The following is a 15,651-nucleotide window of genomic DNA, read 5'->3' as shown; positions in this document are numbered from 1 at the left end:
TCTGAGTGAGATCTGTGCGGGTATGCCTAGGGCTTGGTAGTTGATGGCTATGGTATCCATAGTGTAGCAGTGATCTGCACATCCAGGTAGGGCACAAAGGTGTCCGCCCAGTTGAATGGGTATTTGGAAGTCAGCTGGGTCTGCCCAGCCGGTGGAACTGAGAGGCTGAGAGCTTGGGATTCCTGAAGGTTAATGTGAAACCCTGTGGCTTAGCCAAATCTTCCCAACTGTTCTTGGAAGACTGGTATGCCCTTGGCAGATCTTCTAGGCCACTATCACATTATCAGCATAGAGGCTTATGGCATGCTCCTCACCCCAAAACCCCACCCCAGTGATGTGTGGGTTATCCCGTACCCTCTGCGCCATCGGCTCCATGTACAGAGCGAACAATAGGAGTGACAATGGGCATCCCTGTCTTGTCCCACTGATGATAGGAAAGGGGGCAGAAGTCAGTCTTTTACCATGCACCGTTGCCTGCGGAGCCCCATAGTTGCTAAGAAACCAGGCCTGGAATCTGTCTCCGATGCCAAAATGGGCAATCATCACTTCCAAGTTTGACCAACGTCCCGATGGAACGCTTTTTCTGCGTCATTGTAAAGGGCATGATTTCTTTCTGTGAACACATAGCCTCATCAACTAAGTGGGGGATATGCTTGGTGTTATCACCACACTGGCAGTGTGGTTCAAAGCCCGACTGTTCGGGATACACAAGCCCCAGCATGTAGGGCTCCAACATCACTACTAAGATGCTAGTGAACAGTTTTCCGTCCATATTCATAAGAGAAATGGGCCTATAGTACCTGCACTGTATCCTGTCTTTCCCAGGTTTGGCTATAACGGTAATGAAAGCCTCAAGCATGGAGGGCGCAAGGGTGCCCATTTGACAACTTGCTATTGGTTATCAATAGGCGCATATATGGAGGCCAAGGTGAGAGTCCATTCATCTAAGTGTACCTGGTTTGCTAAAAGTCACCCTCTCAACTCTGCAATTTTGCACCCTACCACTCCCCTGGAAGAACACGCATAAAAAAGATGGTGAATACCACCTGCCTTGGCAGCACTAGAGAAGCATTATCATGGAAAGTGGCGTGCCTTCAATATGTGCCAGTCCACTGATAGCAAGTGTGTATCTTGCAGGAGGTAGATATTGCCTCCGGTGCTCTTTAGGTAAGATAAGACTGCCTTGTGTTTAATTGGGCTGTCAAGCCCTTTCACGTTTAATGTGATGATCTTTAAATCCGCATGTGGGTAGGTGTGATGTTGTTGTTGTGTGCTTATGAGGGTGGAGGTATGCCAGGGCATGACCATGTGCCTGAGGTCTGGCTGTCACTGGCCTTTCACATGGTAAATAGTCATCTATCTCTAAACTGCGTGTCAAGAAAGGAGTGAGTACCCCTCCCACAGAAACCCAGGGAAACATAAATTTGCAACTAAACCAAAACATTAACATAACGTTGTCCATATGTACCAGTAGAAACTGGCCAAATCCTATGGGGGCACTCAGGTGGATATCTGTAAGGGCTACCTCCGTCAGAATGAGGCGAAGTTGCCTGCCACCCCGCTCCAAAAGCCAGGTGGTATTCATCGCCGTTGGAATGAGTTCATGTTGGCCCCAGCCCAACGAATCTCAGGCGGAGTTGTGATTCTCCAGGTAACTAGCATGACTATCTATGACTGCCTGTTGATCCAGCGCCATGGTAGCAGGGTCCACTTTGAGGCCCCCCATGGGGGGCCGGGAGTCTTTCCCACTGATTACGGCATCTCTTTCTGTGTCTTCTGGATCTGCATGGTGAGCTCTCTTTCCCTTCCTGTGGGATATTGAGGAGGCAGCGGGCCCCCTTCAAGGATGTAAGTTGATGATATTTTCTGTCCCAGAGGAAAGGGTGGCCCCAGTTGTATGAGAATTTCTTGCTGTGGAAGAAGTTGCTAATAGGTTGGAAGTCTCTGCATTTCTGTAAAGTCACAGCCGTTGAGTCCTGATATAGCGTCATTGTGTGGCCTTTGAACTGAATGGGATGACTATCTCGTGCTTTGTGCACTATGGTTTCTTTTAATTGGAAGTCATGGTCATTGACTCAAGCAAGTATGTCCGGTGGCTGGGTCTCATCCATTCGTAGGAGGCCAACCCAATGAAAAATCACCAGTTGCATCTCTGTTTTAAATGGTGCACCTAGAATCTGAAGGAAGAGGGCCCTCACATTGGACGCGATGTCTGAGCCTCAGCTTTGGCCGGTACTCTGCAGATGTTGTTACTGCGGGAACAATTTTCAAGATCTGCAGTATGTGCCTGCGGGGCAGCCTGCTGTTCTCTCAGTGGCAAAACTTCCTGCTGGAGCTGTTCAATATCCTCGTCTCAGCTGAGCTCATGCTGCTCAATGGTGGAAAACCTATTGCCCACCTCGTCCAAATCATGTTTGACTTCCTTTAGATCCTGGCCAGCACTTTCCTCATTGCTTAGATATCGTCACATAGAGACACAAAGAGTGATTCCATGACGGATCTTGTTAATGGAGATTCCTCCTCACTCCCCTCTGGCACATCGGCTGGCCTTGGCTATTGTGTGCTCTCCTCGGCTGCGACACCTGACAACCATGTGTGCGTATCTTTAAGTGAGTGTTCCTTCATTCAACTGGCTGTTGGCCTGGTAGCTTTCAGCTATCGACCCCTGTCTTCCCCCGACACCTGCCGGGGTCCTTAGAGTACAGCACTGTGCATCATTCCCCTCTGCGTCTCAATCCGCTCCATGACAGGACTCAATTCTCATGCCTAGGTCTGTGGGTGGATGGATGGCTCCCAAAGGGACACAAGGGTGTTGAAGCACAACCGTTGTGCTGGCGCAAAGGGCACGCTCTTACACCTGCCAGTGCCCTCCTGGAGATGTGGGCCTTTGTGACAGTTGAGGTGCCCTCAGGCTAGTTGCAGCGTGTAGAGGGGATTACTAATTTGCCAAGTTCTGGTTCTGTGGTGTCCCCAAGAGCTTGCTTATAGGCCTCAGGTGCCATTGAGTTGCCGGCTAATATATAGAGGCCCCTCCAAGTAATCCCCCGAAAGTGGAGCTGATCTCAGGTCAGGGGGTGGGGCACTACTTACCCTCCTGCCCTCAACCTCCCTCTCCCCACCTGCCATACGTACCTCACCGGGGGGATGAGGTGGCTGTGGGGCAATTTGGCCTTCTCCTCCAAGGATGGCGTTCCATAGCGGCCCATTTACATGTAGCTGCTGCCATCTTGTTAAGGGGGCAGGCAAGCCCGGTTGTCCTTGTGGTGCCCATTCTCTGATGGTGGGGCTACCTGGTGCGTCCCCTTAGCTTCAGCGGTCTCTCAGTGAGGTCTCGTCATCACAGCCTCCTCTCCGGGGCCGAGGTACCATGGTGAATGTTCTGTCTGGCGGTGGTTGAACAGAGGAGCAGGACAATGTGTCCTACCAATCAGCCATCTTGACTATGTCCCCCAGTAAACCAATTTATAACAGTAGCCCAGCTGTATGTTGATAGAAACGTGCTGAATGTTTGAGTCAGTCACCACTGTATCAATGCTGGGAGCACTACCTGTGGAGCATGTAGAGCTGTTCTTCAGAGCGTCTGGTTGTCCCCTATTTCAGTCTTTTCTTGTGGGCCATTCTTAGAAACTTGAAAATATCTACATGATATATCTCAATGGTGACATAGTTGGAAAGAGAATAATGGCTACATTTGAGCAGCCTCACTGATTCCCCTTCCTGGAAATCTATTCAGAGAGAGAGGTTTGAGTCTTTATGTGTTCATCTTCTCTATGGTTCATTTAGCTTCCCCAAGGGCCATGGAACTCTAAAAATGTGTACATCCCTTGAAAAGAGCCTACGTGCTTTAGATAGTATAGCACTTTGGACAGACAATCGGTGAGTCTTTCATATCTAGTTGTACTCTAGTTGTAATCTAAGCATAGGCACATTCAAACTTTTAGACTGAGTAGACATTTTTCATTGTATTACAATTCAAAGTTTTGTTGTAGAAATTGATAACAAAGTAACCTTTTCATTTTGTTTTAATCATTGTTAGGGTCCCGATGGGTGCTTTTAATTCTGAGTGTTTCCTTATAATGTTTGGCTAAATCAGGGGGAAATCCTAATGGAAGGACGTCTCCAGCAGACAGGATCTTGTTGTAAAGAGTTAGTCAATCAATCAATCAATCAATCAATCAGGGGTTTATAACGCACGCTACTCACCCGTGAGGGTCTCAAGGCGCTTAGTAAAGATTAAAAATGGTTTACAATGCAATTGGCAATTACACATTACAGCACTCCTCGCATGTTCCCTTATACAATGATGTGTAAAATAATAATTCCTTTAACACATTTTTCATGCTGAGTAACCGCCTATTTTTCCTTTAACAGCAGGTTGTGGATCTCCTCACTTATGCCTCACATGAACCTGTCCTTTTCCACACTATCGGACTCTTCTGATGCCAAAGAGCGCACAATGTTTGATACACGGCCCCGCTGGTCCACCTTTTTGGATGTAGAAAAAAATCAGGTAAAGTTCATAGTGAAAGTAATATAATAGTTTAGAAATATTGTAATTTTATTAGTTGGGCGAGGTCATATGATTCTGCAATAAAATCCTTCCAGTCCTGACAAAGTATAGGTGTGACATTTTTTTCTTGAATCACAGGAGACACAAAGGGGCATATTATCAAGCAGCAGCGATAATTATCGCTGGCCGCTCTTAGCGTGAGGATTTTTATCGCCGGCTATCGCTGGAAATTATCGCCATGCTAGCGCTGTATTAACAATACATAGCTCAATGGCGATAATTATTCCAGCAATAGCGGTGTTTTCCATGGAACATCGCTGGTTTTCCAGCAATGTTCCATGGAAAACGGCGATATCCTGATGATAGGGCCTGTGGTCTTAGCCACACAATCCACCCCCCATGTTAGGTATGCCTTAGTCAGGAATTTAACAGACGTTAAATTCCTGCGTTAAGGCATACTTAACGCGATTTCAAATATCGCTACCCCTCGTTGATAATATCGCGAAGCTGCCTTCGCGAAATTATCCCATGTTGTTTTCACAGCCACGCCTCCTTTGCATCTCATTATCGATGCGAGGCGAGGCGTGTGAAAAACGGGGCGCTAAGTCAAGGAATCACGCGCTAGCATGTCCTTGATGATAATGCGATAAAATTATCGCCTCTTTTCACCCAAAAACGGATGCTAAAGCAGCAATAATTTTATCGCGGCCCCTTGATAATATGCCCCGTAGAGACTTTAGTTGAAGTACAAGAGTGTACGCCTCAGCCACAGCTGTCGCCTGACCAGCTGTCTCTCAAGTCACCTCTCACAGGAGCCTCACATAGAACTCCCAAACACCAACATTTTATGGCCACCATCGTGTAGAGGAACAAAGGATGGGGAAGAGAAACCATTTGTAATAGGGAAAGGGTGACATAGTGAAAGAGGTTCCCCTCGTATGAAAGATATCACAATAGGGCAGTTGTAATGGTTCTCATTGACATCATAAGCTCCTTGATAGTGTACAATCCTTATCTATGGGTAATGCTGGATAGCACCTCCTTAGATCCATGATGTCTTGACTTTGTTAGAGATAATAGCCTTCTAAATACATGAATATTTTGTTGTTCATGGTCACTTAATATGGATGTCCAACTTTCGGCAACCACTCACCATGCTCTGAAGTCCATGAAAACCTGGACATCGATAATCACTGACCAGACAACTATTAAAAAAAGGCAACCAATATTGCTCCACACACTTTGGCTGCCATTTGACTCTACTCTTGAATGAAGAATTATGGTGGTCAAAGACATGGGGGTCTCTGCAAATGCAGAATGCATGAGTGTGGTCTAGTGATCTGTGGGCCTCCACTCTGGCAGAGCTGTGTAGGAAAGGACTGTGGGACTCCCATCCTGTATTCTGCACAAGCAGAGTTCTAAGATCCAAAGGTTCCAGTCTTGATATCTAAATCATTAATGGGATTTGTAGACCTCAACACTGGGTCTGCCATCCTCGTTATGCATCATGCAAAGGAAGGTGTGAAGATCTTAGGCTCTCACCCCAAGTAACACTGAACATTAGGCTTTTCTGGCAGAACTGTATGAGATTTTCCACAGAACTCTTGCTTTCAGAAAAGTCACTTTTGCTGTTTACAGCATGTTTAATACATTTTACAGCAGACACTGAAGACATTCTCAATGAGTACAATTTACCCCTGAAATATTTTGCAAAGCGCTTTGGATGAAGAATGAAAGGGTGTGATATGAGATTGAAAATAATGTATGCTTTTTTGTTTTAAAGGCTTTATTGGTTTACATCAGGAAAAAACTTAGCACATGATATTACATTGAATACTGCAGCTTCTCACTATCCCAGACACAATCACTTAGTAACCTGCTTGAGAGTGGTCAGTATTTCCCTGAAGAGACACACTAAGTTATGTACGACAACTCATCTTTGTGAGCAGCAGGTCATGGTAGACAAAGTCACTTTAGAATGAAAGACAAGAGACTGCAAAGTAGACAAAATCTTAGCCATGCACCATCCAACTTCCCGACCCTCAGTCTTGGAAATAAACGTAAATAAACTAACTCAGCATGGTTAGTCATAATATTTTTTCTATATTTTAACCTCCACTTCATTCCTTGCTGAAAGCAGGTTGAATTAACTTTTTGGGTGAAATAGGCTTTGAGTTTCAACTCTTTTAGTCGCATTGGGCAAGTCACCTCTAGATGAAGAGGTACAAATTTGCAGTGCAATAGGTCTCGCATTCACGCAAGTTTGAGATATTGGCATTGTAAATTACAATGCCTTTTATTTATGTCTTGGGTTTTAAAACATAAATAAAAGGCAGAGGGCCTGATTCAGAAAAGTAATCTGAGACAAAATCCTAACTTTATGACTTTCGGTATTCACAAAAGGCATTTAGGAGTAGTAAAGTTAGGATTCCTAACTTTACTACTCCTAAATGGCTTTTGTGAATACCAAAAGTCATAAAATTAGAATTTTGTCTCAGATTACTTTTGTGAATCCAGTCCATTGTCATTTACAATACAAATAGCTTAAACTTTCGCAAATGCGAGACTTATTGCATTGCAATAAAGGGCCTTCTCGACCACTTGTTAGATTCTTAATATCAGAGGAGGAGACCGGCCTGCGATGTCTTCAAAGTAGTGATAAATAGTGAAGTGTAGAAGATGTGTAAGTGTTGTAAATTACACAGACACAAAGTGTGCAGTGAGAGTTGCATATGATCCGAGCTAAAAACACTAACAAAGCACTCCAACACCTTTTGCTCTGTGATTACACTGTTGCGGCTCAGGAGGAAGAGGGGGGGGGGCTTTTTCCTGCCCTCTCCATGATTTGAGTGTGCAGTGTGTGGCATTGCATAATGCCATGGCTATCTTTGCCCTAATAAAAAACTCTCCAGCTGTAGTAGGGCCCTGGCTTCACCCCCTGGTGCAGGACGAACTGTGCTTTATGGCAGGCATTGAGGGAGGGATGGTCTCGGCAGCAGCTCCAACCACGTACAGTGCCCCTGCTTTTACTACTATTACTAGTGAGAGAGAGGCACTGAGGTGGTGGTATTGGTAGTGGTGGTGGTGGTGGTATTGGTGGTGGTATTGGTGGTGGTGGGATTGGTGGTAGTACTGGTATTGATGGTGTCATTGGTTATGGTGGTATTGGTGGTGGTGGTATTGGTGGTGGTGGTAGCATTGGTGGTATTGTTGGTGGGGATATTGGTGGTGGTGGTGGTATTAGTGGTGGTGGTATTGGTGGTGGTGGTATAGGTGGTGGTGGTGGTATGGGTGGTAGCATTGGTGGTATTGGTGGTGAGGAAATTGGTGGTGGTGTTATTGGTGGTATTGGTGGTGATGGTGGTATTGGTATTGGTGGTGTTGCTATTGGTATTGGTGGTATTGGTGGTGGTGGTGGTATTGGTGGAGGTTGTGGTATTGCTGTTGGTGGTGGTATTGCTGCTGGTGGTGGTGGTGGTATTGCTGGTGGTGGTGGTATTGCTGGTATTGATGGTGGAGGTGGTATTGGTGGTGGCATTGGTGGTGGTGGTGGTGGTATTGGTGGTGGTGGTGGTATTGGTGGTATTGGTGGTATTGGTGGTGTGTGGGGGTATTGGTGGTGGTGATATTGATGGTGGTGGTGATGATATTGTTGGTGCTATTGGTGGTGGTGTTGGTGGTGGTACTGGTGGTGGATGTGGTATTGGTGTTAGTGCTGGTATTGGTGGTGGTGGTATTGGTGGTGGTGGCATTGGTGGTGGTGGTATTGCTGGATGGTATTGGTGGTGGTATTGTTGGTGGTGGTATTGGTGGTGGTATTTGTGATGGTGGTACTGGTATTGGTGGTGGTGGTATTGGTGGTATTGGTGGTATTGGTGGTGTGTGGGGGTATTGGTGGTGGTGATATTGATGGTGGTGGTGATGATATTGTTGGTGCTATTGGTGGTGGTGTTGGTGGTGGTGGTGGTACTGGTGGTGGATGTGGTATTGGTGTTAGTGCTGGTATTGGTGGTGGTGGTATTGGTGGTGGTGGCATTGGTGGTGGTGGTATTGCTGGATGGTATTGGTGGTGGTATTGTTGGTGGTGGTATTGGTGGTGGTATTTGTGATGGTGGTACTGGTATTGGTGGTGGTGGTATTGGTGGTGGTATTTCTGGTATTGGTGGGGGTGGTGGTGGTGTTGATATTTGTGGTGGTGGTATTGGTGGTGGTATTGGTGGTGGTGGTGTGGTATTGGTGGTGGTGGTATTGGTGGTGGTATTGGGGGTGGTGGTGGTGGTGGTGGTATTGGTGGTGGTGGTATTGGTACTGGTGGTGGTATTGGTGGTGGTATTGGTGGTGGTATTGGTGGTGGTGGTAATGGTATTCGTGGTGGTGGTATTGGTATTGGTGGTGGTGGTGGTATTGTTGGTGGTGGTGATATTGGTGGTGGTGATGGTATTGGTGGTGGTATTAGTGGTGGTGGTATTTGTGGTGGTGGTATTGGTGGTGGTATAGGTATTGGTGATATTGGTGGTGGTGGTATTGGCGGTTTGGTGGTGGTGGTGGTATTAGTGATGGTGGTATTGGTGGCACTGGTAGAGGTGGTGGTGGCATTGGTGGTGGTAGAGGTGTTGGTGGTATTGGTGGGGGTGATATTGGTGGTGGTGGTATTAGTGGTTAGATTGGTGGTGGTGGTATTGGTGGTGGTTGTATTGGCATTGGTAGTGGTGGTATTAGTGGTGGTGGTATTGGTGGAATTGGTATTGGCGGTGGCATTGGTGCTGGTGGTGTGGCATTGGATTGGTGGTGGTGATATTGGTGGTGGTGGTGGTATTGATGGTGGTGGTATTGTTGATGGTGGTGGTGGTATTGATGGTGGTATTGGTGGTAGTACTGGTGGTGGTGGTATTGGTGGTGGTGATATTGGTGGTTGTATTGGTATTTGTGGTATTCGTGGTCGTGTTGGTGGTACTGTTTGTGGTAGTCGTATTGGTGGTGGTGGTAGTTTTGGTGGTGGAAATGGTGGTGATGTTGGTATTGGTGGTTGTGGTATTGGTGGTGGTATTGGTGGTGGTGGTGGTGGTAATGGTGGTATGGTTGGTGGTGGTATTGGCGGTATCGGTGGTGGTATTGGTGGTGGTGGTATTAGTGATGGTGATATTGGTGGTGGTGGTAATGGATTGGTGGTGGTGGTATTGGTGGTATTGTTGGTGGTGGTGATGGCATTGGTGGTGGTGGTGGTGGTATTGGTGGTGGTATTGGTGGTGGTATTGGTGGTGGTGATGGTGGTATTGGTGGTGGTGTTATTGGTGATGGGGTATTGGTGGGGGTGGTATTGTTGTTGGTGGTGGTATTGGTGGTGGTGGTATTGGTGGTGGGTGGTATTGGTGGTGGGTGGTATTGGTGGTGATGGTATTGGTGGTGGTAGTATTGGTGGTGGAGGCATTGGTGGTGGTGGTGGTATTGGTGGTGGTGGTATTGATGGTGGTTTTGGTTGAGGTGGTGGTATTGGTGGGTATGGTGATGGTACTGGTGGTATGTTAGGAAAATAATCTCTTACAAGAAATTATATATACATAATTGGTGGTGGTGGTATTGGTTGGTGTGGTGGTAGTGGTGGTATTGTTGTTGTTAATAAAACATGCTTTTGAAAACAACTGATCAGGTGGCTTTAGTGCAGATGACATGTAACACAGATGTGCTGTTGTCCGCTTCAGCCCATTAACACACAATTATATGCCAGCTGGAATTCACATGACTTAATTCACTAATCATTTCTAAATCCATTTTACTTGGGGGGTTGAAACAGACATGAGATAATGCCGGGTTAAGGTGATTGAAAGCGGGTGTACGTGTTAGGGGGGCAACCGTGCTGGATAAAAAAAACACAAGCGGTTTCAGCTGAAGCAGCGCATATCCAGCCTGCAGTAAGAGAATCTCAATAAAGTAAATAGTGCTTACAGACTAAATAACAGGTCCCGTGTAACAACCAAAGTAAAAGGGGCAGTAGCCATGGGAGGCTACAATTGAAGACAAGGCAGTACTAAGGAGGGACAAACAAGCCTATTAACGAATCCGAAGGCAGCATTTATGAAAGATAATGATACGAGCCAATCAAAAATATGGGCAGAGAGCGGGCGTGGCTTCTCTCCCATACTCTACTACCGCAGTCTCGCAGAGCGTGCGCGCAGCCGCTAAGCTCGACCTAAAAAGCATTTGATATCCGAAGGAAGTGATAAATGTACCACTCAACTGTAAATCAGGCTGTATGTGTCTTGTTTCTTAAATTAAGTGTGTTATATGCTCCACTGAGGGCATGCTTCAGACTTTGAACAACCATAGACCATGGATGCCTTGGACTATTTCTCAGTTGACTACCATAGACAGTAAGCCTTCTTCTAGAAGACATGCTCTCTGTTTCCTTCTTGCTGACTCCATAGTGTAAATGTCACGATCTGGCACTCAAAAAGCACTACTAAGGCATAAAAGGTAGGATGAGCTGTAATAATATCTTGGATATTAATGAGTCTCTTCAAGTAAAAAAGTATAATCCTCCGAATTCTGGTGCAGGAACACCAAGCCCATGCCATCTTTAAATCTACAGCAAAGGTTTGAGCAACCAAGAGAGATATTCTTAATGCAGCCTGTTGTCAATTACCAACTACATAGCATATTAATCCAAGTGTATTTATCTGTTTAGTAGGGCAAGCATTAACCATTATCCTTCATTGTGGATGCCACTATTATGCCAGGGCATCTATGCCCATATCATTATACACTCCGTCTGGTACTGGTGACCTAAAGTAATTACACAAACTCCTAGCCTCCCACGTCCCCCAGTCAAGACTTCAGCCATAAATAGAGCTTGGACTCACTGCCCTCTTTGCAAAGAGTGGTTTATAAGTTTATACAAATTCCATCATCTTGAGGGTAGCTTAATTCCTCTTTATTTTATTCAGAGGCCAATGCCTAATCTGGCCACACATAATTCTGTCTCCATCTGTGAATCCAAGTTGTGCCTTACGTCTACAAAGAGTTGCTTTGAAAGCCATGGGATCCTGTGCTGTATTGAACTATGGGGGATATGTACAAGGAAATGGAGGAGAGAGGCGTTAGCCTTCCTGGCTTAACGCCTCTCTCCTCCACTTCTAAAACGCAAGGCTGCACTATATTTACAAGAATGGGGTGCAGCCTTGCATTTCCCCCTGCGATGGTAAAAAGTTTAGCAACCTAGCGCCAACGCAGGCACCCTTGCACCAGAGTGCAAGGGTGTCTACATGCAGGGGAGGATTGTTTATGTGTAGTGTTAAATTTGGGGGCCTCTAGTTGGCAGAGGTAGGTATCTTTGACAAAAAGGGATCCTTGCGTCTAGTCAGGGTAAGGGGGTACACTCCTAAAACAACCCCTGCTCACCCCCTTGGTAGCTTGGCATGAGCAGACAGGCTTATCTCAGAGGCAGTGTGTAAAGCATTTGTGAACACATACAGTAACCCAGTGACAACACTACAGATGGACACCACACAAGTTTTATATAAAAAATAAGTATTCTTTATATAGACTTAACCCAAGACCACAAATGACCAAAATCCACAATACTGTACTTAAAATGGTAGAATTAGCTTAGTTCTCTTTAGATGTTAAAATGCGACACTTTGAGTCATTGTACCTTTGGATGCGTAAAGCTATACAACGAAAGTGTTGCAGGGAAGGTGATGCGTCAGTTCCTTACACGCAGGAATGGTGATGCGTCGGTTTCATACTGCGCTTCCGTGGCGATGCGCCCCGTAATGCCGTGATGCGATGAAGATCCAGTTCGATGAAACAAAGATGGTGTCTTCTTCTTGATGCAACACGATGCGTGCACGCCCGACGGCCGTGCGGCGACTCAACGATTCTTCTGAGCCACGACAGGCCCTGTGACACGCTTCTCCGATGATGTGAGACTTCTCGACTCGATGCGACAGCTGCAGCGGCGACACCTTTGTTCAGTGATGCGGCGACAGCAGCTATGGCAGCGACACTCTTCTTCGATGATGCGAGACGCTTCGGCTTGATGCGACAGCTGCAGCGGCGACACCCTTGTTCAGTGATGCGATGGCTGCGGCGGAGACACACTTCTTCGATGTTGCGAGACGTTTCTTACGATGCGATGCGACCGCTACAGCGGCGACACCCTTGTTCAGTGCTGTGACGGCAGTGGCTGCGGAGGCGACACACTTCTTCATGAGTCGCGCTTCCAGCTCCTTGTGACACGCAGTCCATCAGAAGGCCCCAATAAAGCTGCAGGCACTTCCAAAGAACTCTTGGGGAGCTGGTGTTTGAAGTCTGTTGTCCCTGAGACTTCAGCAGGAGGCAAGCTCTTTTCTCAAGCCCTTAGAGATGCTTCACAGGTTGAATAAAGTACATACAAAGTTCCTTTCTCCTTTCTTTGGCAGTCAGGCAACCACTGCAGGCCAATCCCCCAAGCAGCACTTCAGCTTAGGGATAGTCTCTCCTCAGTCTCTCTGGTTCCTCTCCTCAGCAAAGGTTTCTTCCTGTTTCCCAAAGTGATCTAAAGTTCTTGGGTTTGGGTACCAATATTTATACCCAGTTTCTCTTTGTTCTCTGAAGGCAGAGAAGCCTTTGCCTAGTCCAAACCAGTTCTGGCCAGTCCTGGAGCACTCTGTTTACATGACTCCTTCTTTCCTTTCACACTGCAGGGCAGAGACATCAGACGCACCACAGGAGGTGGAGGCAGCATTGTGGAGTGAAGGCACAGCCCTATTCAGGTCCCAGGTGCAACTCCTCCCACCCATCTAGATGCAGATCTCTCTATTCAGCTCTGTGCTGACTCACCCTGCCTCCTGGAATCCCCCAGCCCCTGTCACTCAAACTCCAGACAAGGAATACACAACCTAGCAGAGGCAGGCCTGGATGGTTAGACAAGAAAATACCTACTTTCTAAAAGTGGTATTTTCAAACACAGAATGTTAAAACCAACTTCACTTAAAGATGTATTTTATCATTCTGAGTTCAGGCATACTAAACTCTAATTTCTACCATATTCCCTGAGTCAGTTAGGATTATAAGATGTAATAATCAAACTGCCCATTCTGGCCTATGGGAAACAGGTAGCCTTGCAATAGTGAAAAACGAAAATGGCTGTAATTCACTATTAGGTAATGCCACACACACCAGGGCTTGTCCTATCTTATACTTACAATGCACCCTGCCCTTGGGCCTACCATAGGGGTGTCTGATATGAAGAAAAGGGAAGGTTTAGGGACTGGCAAGTGGGTGCACTTGCCCAGGCAGCATGGCAGTACCAGACGGCACACAGGCTCTGCCATGGCAAGCCTTAGACACACTTTTACAGGCTGCTTCTGTGGGTGGCACAACCAGTGCTGCAAGCCCACCAGCAGCATTTGGATTACCAGCCCTGGGCACTACTGGTGCACTGTACTAGGGTCTGACAGGTAAACCAAACCAGCCAGCAGAAAAAACACATGAGGCAACAGCAAAAAAATGGAAGGGATACCCACGCCAAGTTACCTGGTCTATCACGTGTCCCCTCCAGCTGAAATGTGGGGAGAACTACCCTACCTCCTGGGAGTTCTCATCACTAAGGCGGACAAATATGGACAGACCATCAGCGTTGGCGTGTTCTGTACCAGGGCCGTGTTCCACCATGAAATCCATCCCCTGTAGGGAAATGGACCATCTCAACACCTTTGAATTCTCACCCCTCATCTGCATCAACCGTCTGAGGGGTCTGTGGTCTGTCTGAATCTGGAAGTGAGTCCCAAACAGGTATGGTCTCAGCTTCTTCAGTGCCCAGACCACAGCAAATGCCTCACGCTCAATCGCACTCCACCTCTGTTCCCACTTAAGTAAACTCCTACTGATGAAGGCTACGGGTTGATCTAGGCCCTCCTCATTCATCTGTGACAAAACAGCCCCCACACCATGCTCTGAAGCGTCTGTTTGTACTATGAACTCTCTGGAGAAGTTGGGTGCCAGGAGCACGGGTGTCGTGCACATAGCAGTTTTCAGGGCCTCAAAAGCTTTCTGACAGGTGTGATTCCAAATCCCTTTCTTGGGCTGCTTCCTGGAAGTCAGCTCTGTCAAGGGTGCAACAATGCTGCCATACCCCTTGACAAACCTCCTGTAATACCCAGTGGGTCCTAAAAAGGCTCTCACCTTTGTCTGGGTTTTGGGGGGTTCCCAAGCCAGGATGGTTTCAATCTTGGGCTGTAGGGGCGCCACCTGGCCGCTCCCAACCTGGTTTCCCAAGTACACCACGGAACCCTGCCCGATCTGGCACTTACTCACCTTGATTGTAAGGCCTGCCCTCCGCAGTGCCATCAACACTTCCCAGAGGTGGCGCAGATGTTCTTCCCAACTGGCGCTGAACACTGCAATGTCATCTAGGTAGGCGGCACTGAACTCTTCCAGTCCAGCCAATACCTGGTTGACCAACCTCTGAAAGGTGGCAGGGGCATTCTTCATCCCAAAGGGCATAACCCGGAACTGGTAGTGCCCATCTGGTGTGGAGAATGCTGACCTCTCTCTTGCCCCATCAGTCAAGGCGATCTGCCAGTATCCAGACATTAAGTCAAACGTGCTGAGGTACCGTGCAGCCCCTAACCGATCTATGAGCTCATCAGGTCTGGGGATGGGGTGCGCGTCAGTCCTGGTGACTGAATTGAGCCCTCGGTAGTCCACACAGAACCGGAGTTCTGGTGTGGCACCCGGTGCGGCAGCCTTTGGGACCAAGACCACTGGGATGGCCCAAGGACTGTTAGAGGACTCAATCACCCCTAACACAAGCATCTTGGAGACCTCCTCCTTGATGCACGCTCTCACCCTGTCAGTCACCCTGTAAGTTTTGTGCTTCACAAGTGTACTATCCCCAGTGTACACATCATGGACGCACCAATCAGTGACACTGGGAATCAGGGAGAACAGATCAGAAAACTGTTCCAGCAACTGGCGGCAGTCATTCTGTTTCTCAGGGGTCAGGGTGGAAGAGAGGTTGACACCATCCACTGACCCATCTTGCTCTGTCGCCGACAGGAGGTCAGGAAGAGGCTCAGTCTCCTCCTCCATTCCAGCATCTGTCGCTAAGAGCATGCCCACTTGGGACCTCTCCAAGTGGGGCTTCAGGCGATTGACATGCA

General features: G+C 47.3%; 1 pseudogene; it reads left to right on the top strand.

Annotated features, from left to right (window-relative positions):
- The window catches only part of LOC146870876 (uncharacterized), a 219,927-nt pseudogene that overhangs the window by 144,437 nt on the left and 59,839 nt on the right, over positions 1 to 15,651 (top strand).

This window comes from Triturus cristatus, chromosome 1_1 (assembly GCF_964204655.1).
Source record: "Triturus cristatus chromosome 1_1, aTriCri1.1, whole genome shotgun sequence".
Classification (NCBI taxonomy): domain Eukaryota; kingdom Metazoa; phylum Chordata; class Amphibia; order Caudata; family Salamandridae; genus Triturus; species Triturus cristatus.
This window is presented reverse-complemented; position numbering and strand designations above follow the sequence as displayed.